The sequence below is a fragment of the Gracilinanus agilis genome, chromosome 2, assembly GCF_016433145.1.
Source record: "Gracilinanus agilis isolate LMUSP501 chromosome 2, AgileGrace, whole genome shotgun sequence".
Lineage (NCBI taxonomy): Eukaryota > Metazoa > Chordata > Mammalia > Didelphimorphia > Didelphidae > Gracilinanus > Gracilinanus agilis.
The window spans coordinates 259,611,176-259,623,088 of NC_058131.1; the positions used below are offsets into that span (position 1 = coordinate 259,611,176).

General features: G+C 36.9%; 1 pseudogene; it reads right to left on the reverse strand.

Annotated features, from left to right (window-relative positions):
• Nucleotides 1-2,760: 2,760 nt before the first annotated feature.
• On the reverse strand, nt 2,761-3,178 carry LOC123233577 (annotated as a pseudogene).
• Nucleotides 3,179-11,913: the final 8,735 nt, after the last annotated feature.

Sequence of the window (11,913 nt, forward strand, 5' to 3'; positions counted from 1 at the left end):
CTGATTCCCTGATCAAAGGCATCCCATCTCTTCTCACCCAGCAAGACATCAATCAGAGAGTTAGCTAAGTTTTGGGACTCCATTTTGGGAGCAATCTCTTAGGCTCCTTCCCCCATTACCCAATCTTGCTGAGAGACCCTTTCCAGTATAACTTACAATTATAGAAAAGGATAGAAATAGAAACAGAAGGAGAAGGGACAAGCTGGGAGATGCTTAGGAGTGGGAACCCAAAAGGTTCCCACCCAAGTGATGGGCCCCATAAAAATAGAGAAGAGGGCACCCCAAAATCCCTCTACCCTTCACCCCTTTCCCAATCCCTATATTGATATTAATAAAAGCCATTCATTAGTCAGATAGCATTCTAGAGTGCCTGAGAGACAATGAGGGAGAGGGGAATCACAGCTTGGTATGGCCACCTCCATCTTGAAGCCAGACCACCCGCTATGAAGTTGACTGACCTCAGAGGAAGCTTGCGTGAGCCCTGCCTTCATTCAGAATCAGATTGGGGTACTGCATACCTCCTCTTATAGGGAAGCCTCATCCCCAACTCCTGTGGGGCAGCATAAACATCCAGGTCACCCAATTTGGGGGTGAAGCCCCCTTGAAATCTCCCAGAGTGTATATTGAGCAGGAGGAGAGAGCTAGAAGAAAGTCTCCCCCTCAAGACTCTCTCTCTCCCTTCAATCTAACATTAGTTACTGGCCCTGTTAATTCTTATATGTATAGGTTTGCTCTTACAACAATTAACAATATGGAAATGCATTTTGCATAACAATAAAAATAGGGGGGAAAGAGGGTCTCCTTCTTACAGGGTTAATGACCTTAATGAGATGGACAGTCTGATCCACATTTTTAATTGGGAAATATTTATTCAAATAAAAACAATAAAACTATGTCACTGTGGCTGGCAGGGGGACTATGTAAGGATCTTTGGGGAACCTGTAGATGATTATTATACAGTCCCAAGGAATCCTACGGGAGGAGGTGGGAAACAATAGGAGATACTGATAAAACCTCCTATATGCATGTAAAGATAGGTTTAAAGGCTGCTTCTGCCTATAAACTGTATTGAATCTGCTAATAGGAATGAGAAGTTCATTTATTCTCACCTGTTGTCATTGACTAATGACAGTGATTGATTCCTTCAATTAATAATCTTATGGTATGATAACTTCAAGGATAATAAACTTTGATCTCTATCTCTGACTGAGATTTGTTGGATTAACTCAGAAGATAAAGTTACGAAGTTTCCTTCATGAGTTGCCAGGTGAATCTCTAACTGACAATTTCCTTGGAACTCTGAGAATAAACCAGGCCTGTGATGGTTTCTTATATCAACTATCTATTTATTTATTTACCTATTTGTTTGTTTGTTTGTTTATTGCTTTTTAAACCCTTACCTTCCATTTTGGAATCAATACTGTGTATTGGCTCCAAGGCAGAAGAGTGGTAAGGGTAGGCAATGGGGGTCAAGTGGCTTGCCCAGGGTCACACAGCTGGGAAGTGTCTGAGGGCAGATTTGAACCTAGGACCTTCCATCTCTCTAAGCCTGGCTCTCAATCCAGGAACTACCCAGCTGCCCCCTATATTAATTATTTAATACTAACAAATAAGGTAAAGGAAAGGATTGGAGTGAATTGTAAAGGAGAGAGGGATTAAGGGAGGATCCTAGATCTTATCTAAATATATTGATTGTAAAGCAGTTGGTATCTTGAAGCCTGCTTGGCCAGCTGCCTGGCCAGGCCAGTGACCTGACCTTAATAGCTTGAAGGTTTATCTCAGTTCATGATGATTTGGCTTTTGTAGTTGATCTTCTGGTTGGTATTCATGTTGGTATGTTGGTGTTGATTTTAAAGATGTTTTTTAATACTGAAGCTGGATACTGTTATACACAGAATAGTCTATGAGCAACTTAGGCACCTAACCCTAGCTACAAGAAAATCCTGACATGACCCAACCTCCCATCAGTATCTCCAGATTGAGACCCTGATGTTCTGAGCCTTTCTTCTTTTATAGCCAAATCTCAACTGAATTTTGGTCTCATGCCAGCTCAAATGCCCTCACTGCATTCTGTGTTCCAACCAAGTAACTGGAGATCATGTTTGGCCAACATGGCTTCTTGCAAAAGTATTTACTAATAAATCCACATTTTAATTGGGAAATATTTATTCAAATAAAAACAATAAAACTATATCACTGTGGCTGGCAGGGGGACTAGAAGGATTAATTATACACTACTGAGTCTGGGGCCACAGGAGACCTTCACCTCGTATGTGCACTAGACTGGAGTTACATGTCAGTAAGAGAATCTGTGCTGGATCACAACTGCACAAACATTAATTTTTTAAAAATTTAAAAATTAAAAATTAAAAAATTAAAAAGAAACATTAATATCAGTGGTCACAAATTGTATATACTAAAACCTGTCCTGAAAACCCAAAGTCTCTCCACATATAGGCTTGCTGGTGCATGACTGTAACATTTAAGAACAAGACAACACTCTAGCCCAGGGGTCAGCAACATATGGCTCTCGAGCCATAGCTGGCTCTTTTGAGGGCCAGATATGGCTCTTTCTGGAGGAGCCATAAAGTCAATTTTTTTTCAGGCGCTGTTACAGGAGCGTGCACTGTGAGCACTGTACGGCTCTCACAAAATTACATTTTAAAAAATGTGGCATTTATGGCTCTCACGGCCAAAAAGGTTGCCGACCCCTGCTCTAAAGGGTTCCCAAGTTTATTGAAAAGAAAGCAAAAGTAAATATTAACTAGTTCCTCTTGGTGTTTTGAAGTTCATCCCAATTGTGGGCTGAGTAACTCGCAGGTTGGACAAACTGCCGAAGTCCAGAAGTTTCAGCATTTCTTTGGTATCAGGATCCACTTCAATGATCTCCTGATTCAAAGCAGAGACCTCAGGGACATAGTTATCCCTCTTTCTCTTTCTTCTTCCTGAAACTTGATGGAGATACCTCTCATGGGGCTTCGCTGGATCCACTTCACCAAATGAGTAACATATCCCAAGATATTGTTATGAAGTTTGTTTTTTTTTTTTTGCTGGGAATGATGGTGATCTCCTCACACACAAGCTTTTTGGTGTGGAAGCCATTGCTCAAGCGGATGTAGTACTTCTTTATAATGACCCCTGCTGCCTTCTTCGTGTCCTTGGTTCTCATGAGGCCCATGTTGGCAGAGTAGGGGGTGAAGCTTGATCCACTTTGTTAGCCATCATATATATCAATGTTAATAAACTAATTTTGCTCAGAGTTGAAAAAAGTCAGAATCTGATATGTTAGTGATCAATTAACCCAATTCCTTTATTCTCCAATTGAGTATAGAGAAATATAGAAGAAAGGAAGTCATTTTCCTGAGGTCATGGAGAGACTGTAGCAGAGAAAGAGCCAGGGCCTCTGACTCTCCACCTTTGCATTAGACTGTTTGAAATCTCTTTCAGTATCCTTTCTTGGATCATGCTTTTAAGAAATACAGCTGATGCACAAAGTCAAAGAGAAATGATATAAAGCACCTCCAGGTAAGCAAAGGTCAGTACATGAGAAAAGCATATGTTTGGTGGGTGGGTGTTGTTCATGCCACTGAAAACAATCACCTTCCACAACCTTCAATCACACTTGAAGAAAACTGTTTGGAGGACAGATCATTCGGTTCTTCTGCATTCATGTATTCAAGAAAGAATCAAGCACATTGGACAGTGAGAGACACTAGAAATAGCAAATCAGTTAACATTTGCATCTCTCAGTGGGCCAATTTTGTCCAAATAATCTGCTCTTTTTCTTCTATCTTTGAGGTGCTTCATCATGTATTCTTTATAATCCTACAGCTCAATAAATACAGTGCTTCCTATTCTCTCCACTTGCATCATTATCTTTTTTTTTCAATGTCTTTACACAACTTTCAGTGATGCCCATCAGTACCGAATAGGCTCAGGGTTGCTCCTGCAATGAGGGGATTTGATCACTGAATTCTAACCACATGGTCTCTTAAGTACCAATTTATCACTTAAATTTTTCATAAATGCATTAAGTAGAACACTCAAATTGCTCCTGTCAAGAAACCTCTGAAGAACACAGATCTTGACTCTGCTGCTGCAACTGGCTTCGAAACTGATGTTTTGCTCTATCAAAATAAAGCAGTCAATTTGGTCCCTTTTAATATTCTTGAAACCATTAAATGATATTAGGAGACATACATACTTTGATCATCTCCATTTGCATAGTTATCTATAGAGCCTCTTTTGCAGGTTCCTCTATAAAAACACCATTTTCAAGAATTGAGAGGGTGTAAGCACCTCAGTGGAATCATTGGCTTCTGGCTATAGTGTGAGATGTAAAATCTCAGCCTGAGGGAGTGTTTGTATATGCTCTTTTTTCTGTTGTTGTGTTTTTTAAATTTTATAACCCATAAGGGAACACACTTTTTAAAATACAAATGGTAGGCTCTTAAAGAATGCTTTATGTGCCCCCAATCTAAATTCATTCCAACAGAAATGACTTAAATCTGCCTTCCAGCCCTGTCATAATTTTCATGCTGACTTCAAACACTCCACTTTTTTCTTTAGGATCTGGCTCTGGCACAAATCAGCTACATCGCCTCTGCTGCCAGCTAGAGTCAAAAGTGGTTTAATTTTTTAATGGGGCATTTAACATCCAAAAATAATCCTACAGTCATTGACTGAGCACTAGTTATGTGTGAGGTACCATGGGAGGTGCTGGAGATATAGATAAAAAATTCTTAATGGATCCTGCCCACAAGGAGCTTGCATTCTCTTGGAAAAGAATATAGTCAATGATTATGTACAGGAATAGAAACCCATTCATGCCAGGATAGAAGAAACTAAGGAAAGACAAAATTGCATGAGCTATACCTGAATTTGGTTACTATTATTCCTTATTACTAGCTATTGTAGTCCCCCAAACCTGGAAACACAAGTTCAGCTGATATAACTTAAATATTTTCTTTGATGAGTCTGTAATCTCCACTGTTGCAGATTGTAACATATCCACTGTATCTTATGCAACTCGTTTTGCCCTCCATAAATCTAACAGAGAGAACCAGTTCACTGAACAATGTAAGGGTGTGGGAGAGTGAGGAGAATTCTTTCTCTAGATTTCTTGATATGTTTGGATATCAGTTGATTGCACCAAATGTCTTTTGGTTTTCCTTTGATTTTCCTACATATTTTGGTGACTGACCCACTTCTACTCATACATCTTCTTGACAATATCCTGTATGCTATTTCTCTCATGAAATTCTTTACTGATTGAGGCAACAGAGGAAAGAAAAAAGGATGAAAATTCAAATGTACTATTCAGCCATTACAATTTTCTAAGGGTTCAGAAAATGAAATCATGTAATCATACTATTTTCTGATTCAAAAATAATGCAGGTTTAATCTCAGTTCCATATTTTATAGAGTAAAAGGTATTATGTGGGAACCTCGATTCAAGATTTGACTCATAATAATCAGCTATTTAATATTTCACTTCTCTGAACTAGAATTCCCTTATCTTCAATTGTGAAATAAAAGGAAAAAAATAATGAATACCTTCTTTGTACTTCATGAGGTCATTATAAATAATGTGTTTTGTAAACTATGACACAATAGAAATGTGAGGTGTTATTACGAGACAAGTTTTTCCTAAATTATATACATAATCACTCAAAAGTTTGGCCTAGCTATCCAGAGAGAGAAGAGGAAGTAGATGCAGAGGGCTTATTGTTCAGTGTATGAAGTGGAGGCAAATGGAATAATCATAAATCTGGTCTATATACCTATCTATAATTTGCCAATATATCTTTCATTTATATATATATATAACATGTTAAATTATATATTTATTTTATTATATGTATAAGTTATATGTAAAGATATGTACAGAGAGGTGTTTCTAATCGAAATAACAAATATATAATCTAAATATAGATAAAGATATTTTAATTTTTCTCTATAGATAGCTGATTGACAAATAGAAAGATAAATAATAGATGGATAGATTGAGAGATAATATTGAAGAGACAACAGATGGACAAAACACAGTTCAAAACTGAATAAAAGGGAAAGTGCAGCTTATACAACTGAAAAAATTATATAGGGATTGTAATGACCTTGTACTCTTCTATGAAACAAAAGTTCATAATTTAATGCTATTATTCTTCCATCATTTCTACATAGACTGTAAATCATAGTGTGTTACTCTTTGCAAGTTACTAGGTTACATATCAACAAAGGTCAGTAAAGAGATCCATGGGCAAGTGTGGACAATAGCAAGGAAAAAACTATACAAGCAAAGTGTGATAAAGGATATCATAAGGAAGACATATGACTAGGAAAGGAGTCAAACATGTTGTAAGAATAAAGAATAGCAGACAACTATGTGCTCTATTGCCATATGTTCAATGTCATTATATAGAGGAGAACATCACAAGCATTTTGGATTGACTATGCATGGAGGATTGATAGGGGAATATAAATGAAAGTCAAAGAGGATGAAAACATGTTTAGTCTACAGAGATCATACTGGTGAGATCACAAATCCATTGAGAGTACAAATACTATTTGAAAAATGTTTTGTTCTTGTCTATGGATTTTGGTTCATGGAAAAGAAAACCTTCCATCTTCCATATTTATCTCTTGCATATTGTTTCAAAGCCATACATTGGATTCAAGAACTAATCCACACAATTTCCATTAATATGGGAACAATTGCTTTACAACACATATAGGTACCTTCGACATGTGAATTCCTGGCCTTTAATTTGGGGGATAGGATGGGGCTGCTAGAGATATTAGTAAAATATATTCCTATAGGTATGTGACACCTTACCTGTCTGAAAACAATCCCTCAATAGTACAGTATGTCCTTTAATTCTGCTTTTCAATTCAAATTTGCTGAGCTGCAAATGTGTCCTCTTCTTCCATTCTTGAGTCTGAGCTTAAATTGTAGTTTAAAAACTCTCAATGAGGAGGCAACATGTTCTTTTTTTAAATTATCTATTATAATTTTAATGACATGAATTTAAAAATCATACATCAATTCAAAATTATGTATACAAATAGTATAGATGCTATACTTCTCAGCTTGAAAGATTCCTCATTTTTAGTCCCTAAAGAAGATAGACATTATCATTTGAGATTTGCCATTGCTGAAAAACTAATCTTCCATCAGCCAAACTTCTAACGATAACATTCTCCAAACTTTGCTAATCTGTAGCATCTTCTTAAATTGGGTTCCAATGACTCAAGTTTCAGTGAACCAAGATACAACTCAACATGACAATGAAGCATTAGAAAAGTATTTTAGTGGATACTAGAGGAGTTTATTTTCAAGTATTTCAGTGTCTTCTTTCTTTCCATTTATTTCTTCCTTTCTCATATATCTTATGTATATATGCATGTTATCTTTTCCAATGAAATGCAAGCTTCTTGAGAGGAAGGACTTCTCTGTCTTATATTTTTGTATTCGGCTGTCTAGAAAACAACTAAAGGAACTTGGCAATCTAACCACATACTCCTTTCTGTTCCTCAGACAAGACATTCCATATTCTGTCTCCTGACCTACATATTGTTTGCTTCTGTTTTTGGCATTAGGTTCCTTTTAGCACTGCTAATTCAGAGAACCCCACTCTTTGTTCCAAATGTAGCTGAAGCACCATTAACTACAAGCCTTTCCTTTCTGTCTCCTCTCAACTACTTGTTACCTGTGGCTAATTACTTTATAATTAACTACTTAAATTATCTTCACATTTATACATACATGTTTACATGGGTATAAACAAACATAATATTATTATATGAACATATACATCTATGTGGCACAGGTTCTGGTCTACTCTCCCAATATACAATGGCAGGTCAAGTTCCTGGTTTTTGGGTGCTGTATCTCCCCAGTGCATTATATAGATATCTGAGTATCCTTGAGGTGTTGGATATGGCTTTTTAATTTTATAATTCATATAATCAATGTAATTCACTCAATGACTGTCAATTGAGATCAATAATTCAGCCAGACAACTACATTTTTTTTAAATAAGGGGTTTTTACTAATGTAGTATGGTAAGAATAGTTAACAATACAAACAACCCTCATCCTAAGTTTTATGATGCATTCTGCCTCCTGTACATAGAAACTCTAGAAAAGTAAACTCAAGTTTAGAAAGCATATATGACAAAAGTTTTATTTTTCCTTTTTTAAACCCTTGCTTTCTGTCTTGGAGCCAATACCATGTTGGCTCTAAGGCAGAAGAGTGGTAAGGGCTAGGCAATGGGGGTTAAGTGACTTACCCAGAGTCACACAGCTAGGAAGTGTCTGAGGCCAGATTTGAACCTAGGACCTCCCATCTGTAGGCTTGACTCCCAATCCACTGAGCCACCCAGCTGCCTCCCCAAAGTTTTCTTGAAAGTCTTTTTTTGCTGAAATTCTAAAGATTTTCCCTTCAATATGATGTAGGTCTTTGGCTGGGTTCTGTAGGGGTTAAATTAGGAGATGTCCAGGCTTTGTTCTCACCAAGTTTGATTTTTTGATAGATTTATTCAATCCAGCTGTGTTCTCACCTCAGAAAAGAATGAAGACTGAGTACAGTCACTGGGACAAATGCTCTCCTTCTCCTTATACATACATATATGTCCAGGTATGCATGCACATCCACATCAACTTAAAGAATATATACATACATACATACATACATTCATACATACATATTATTGCCTCCATCTTTAGAATATAAAATCTTTTGAGAAGGGATTGGTTACTCATTGCATTCCTGTCCCCATTAATTACCATGATGTCCGACACATAGTAGACATTTAATGAATATTTGATTGATTGATTGATTGATTGACACATAAATACCAAAATAAATAATTTATAAAATGAAGCAACTGGATTAGAAGGCTCCCTCCCAGATCTTTTCAGACTGTAGACTTTATGCTATTGGATGCTAAAAATTGTCTCTTCTAGATTCATGAGATAAGAAAATCCTGGACCTTAAGAAGCTTCCAATATAGGGGGCACACATGAGATTTGCAACAAAAGTGATTTTCTTTTAGAAGACTGAAACACTCATATTAATCTAAGTCAAACTGAGGCTGCTGGGGAAAATGTCAAGGTCTACGATAACCAGTAAACTTTGGAGTTTATCATTTATTGACCTATCTGGCTCTCCTATGAATTTTCTACTGATTTATCAAAGGGGAGCCTTCTAAAGCTGAACATATGCTTGAGGTCAGGACAAGTGGATTAAATCAGTCTCAGGGCACCAAGGAGTCTAAGATATTTCCTGGAGAAAGTAATGGGAAAGACTTAGCTGCTTTCACAATTTATTAGGTAAATCTACTTTAGAAGTTATGGTCAAAATTTGTCTAGGTCTCTAGAGTAAAAGTAAAGTAGAAACTACAGCAGCCCTGGGAAGAAGAAGAAAAAAAAAGGACATTAAGAAAAGAGAAAAAGGTAATTGGGAAAAGGAACTAAATACTGTCAGTTTCCACAGGCTCTAGTGCCTGATAATTCCTTACCAAGGAAACCATTTTCCTACTGCTTTTTGTGCAGTAAGATCAGTGGGAATTCCATAAAAGAGATTACAGAAGGTGTTTTTTTAAACAGAATACATTAGATTAAAGACTCCATTGGCGGGTAGTGTGGGGTATGTGTGTGAGCATTCTTAAACAGAACTCTGGTGTGAGGCCTTCTGTCCCTAGAGAGCCTGGGTAATTTAAAGAGGCAATTGCTTCTTGAGCTCGTCCTGTGAAATTGGAACTAATAGAGCTATGGACTCCATCACAGGAACTCTAGGGAACTGGATGCAATCCAAGAAAGACTTATTCTGGGCAACATCAATATTTGTCCCATTAAAAAGTGTACTATAAAAATCAGTAACATTGTTGACAATGCCGTCTGGGTCCTTGTGGGCTAATTCCTTGTTATAAAACCAAGTCACTAGTTCTCTGGCAAGCCTGACTTCAAACAGCCTGCGACTAAAGTAATGCACCTGGCCCCCAATTACCTGCCCATGTTTTGTTTATAAGTTCAGAGATGATAACCTAATCCTGTTTCATTCATTTAAAAAATCATTTTTAACCCTTTTACATGTTCTTTCATGCCACTTATCTACTTCAAACCAAACTCAATTGCCACAATTGTCATTTTATTTGTCATAATTAGAGCTATATCCCTAGAAGTAATCTGAGATGAATTGTTCACTTTATTGTCATAAGAGTACTGGTTTCATTCAATGATTCAATGTGTACAGTTCCTACAAAAAAGACACAATCTTTTCCTTCTTACCTAATTTTATTTGTTCTTGTTGTTGTTTAGTAGTTTTTCAAATCATGTTCGATTCTTCATGATCCTATTTGTTGTTTGTTGTTGTTGTTGTTGTTGTTGTTGTTGTTGTTGTTGTTGTTTTTGGAAAAGATATTAGAATGGTTTGATATTTCTTTGCCCAGAGAATTTTAAAGATGAGGAAATTGAGGCAAATAGGGTTAAGAGAACCTTTCCCAGAGTTATATAGATAGTAAGTGTCTTGGGCCAGATATGAATCAAAAAAAAAAAAAAAGAAATCTTCCTAACTCTAAACCTGCCACTATATCCACTCCATTACCACTTTTCATTGCTAAGTAGCAATGGAAAAAAAAACCCTTGAGGTATATAGCATAATGGACTTAGTTCTAATTCTTAGCCTGGAGTTCTAGTTCTTACCTCTGATCCTCAGCTAGTTACTAATAAGAATAACACTGTCTAAGGCAGCAATGTCAAACTCAAATAGAAAAGGAGGCCTCTAAATCATACACAAACACCCCATCATATTGACTTAGAAAACCACAAATTAACATTATCTACATTTTATTGTATATTTACTTGTTTTCTTTAATATTTATCTTTTCTATTTTAAGTAGTGGCTTTCTCAGACTAGAGAAGATAGTTAGGTGGTACTATAGATAGAGTGCCAGGCCTGGAGTCAGGAAGACCTGAATTCAAACCTGGCCTCAGACCCTGAGCAAGTCGCTTAATGCTGTTTATCTCAGTTTCATCATCTATAAAAAGAGCAAACTACTCCCTTATCTTGCCAAGAAAACCTCAATTGGGGTCACAAAGAGTCAGACACAACTCAAAACACTTGAACAACATTTCTGGAAGTCACCAAAAAAGATCCTAGATGATCACTTTTTTAGGGATATTATAAAAAAGGATTCCTTTTTCAAGTACGTGTTAGGCTAGATGATCACTGACATCCTTTCCACCTCTGAGAGTTTGTGACCCTGTGATTCTGTGCCTTTTACTAGATTGGAGCCACACTTCTATACCCTATGAGTTGTGACACTGCATTTAAAATTAAGCAAATATTCGGGGAGTAAGTAATTTAGATTTTAATTAGGTTCCCCAGTGTGTGTAAAAGAATGTGACTGTGCCCATAAAGGTAAGGTGATACGTTATTTTTTTTTAATTCTCACAACTAAAATTTTGTGAGTTGTTTTGTTTTCTTAGAAAGGGAAAAGTACATGATCCAGTGTGAATTATTCCTTTCCCTACCATTTCCCAATCCACTAATCCCCTTTCTCACACCACCATCACAATCCCTGCTAATGTAAGACTAACCTTTCTATCTGTTGTTTCATATAAAGAATCCATTCCTAACTACTACAATAGCAGCTTCTGGGACACACACACACACACATACACACACACACACACACACACACACACACACACACACACACACACACACTACCACTGACCTTCTTTGTCCCTGAGTCTATTTAACTTCCTCAGTCAGAGGTCCTCTGCCCCCAGTGCTAATTCCCAATTATTTGAATCTCTTCTCTTGTTGTCACTTTTTCATGGCAGTCACTTTTTCTCTCTTCCTTACTGTGATAGTCAGACCACAGGAGCCTGAATTTTAAAATTTGT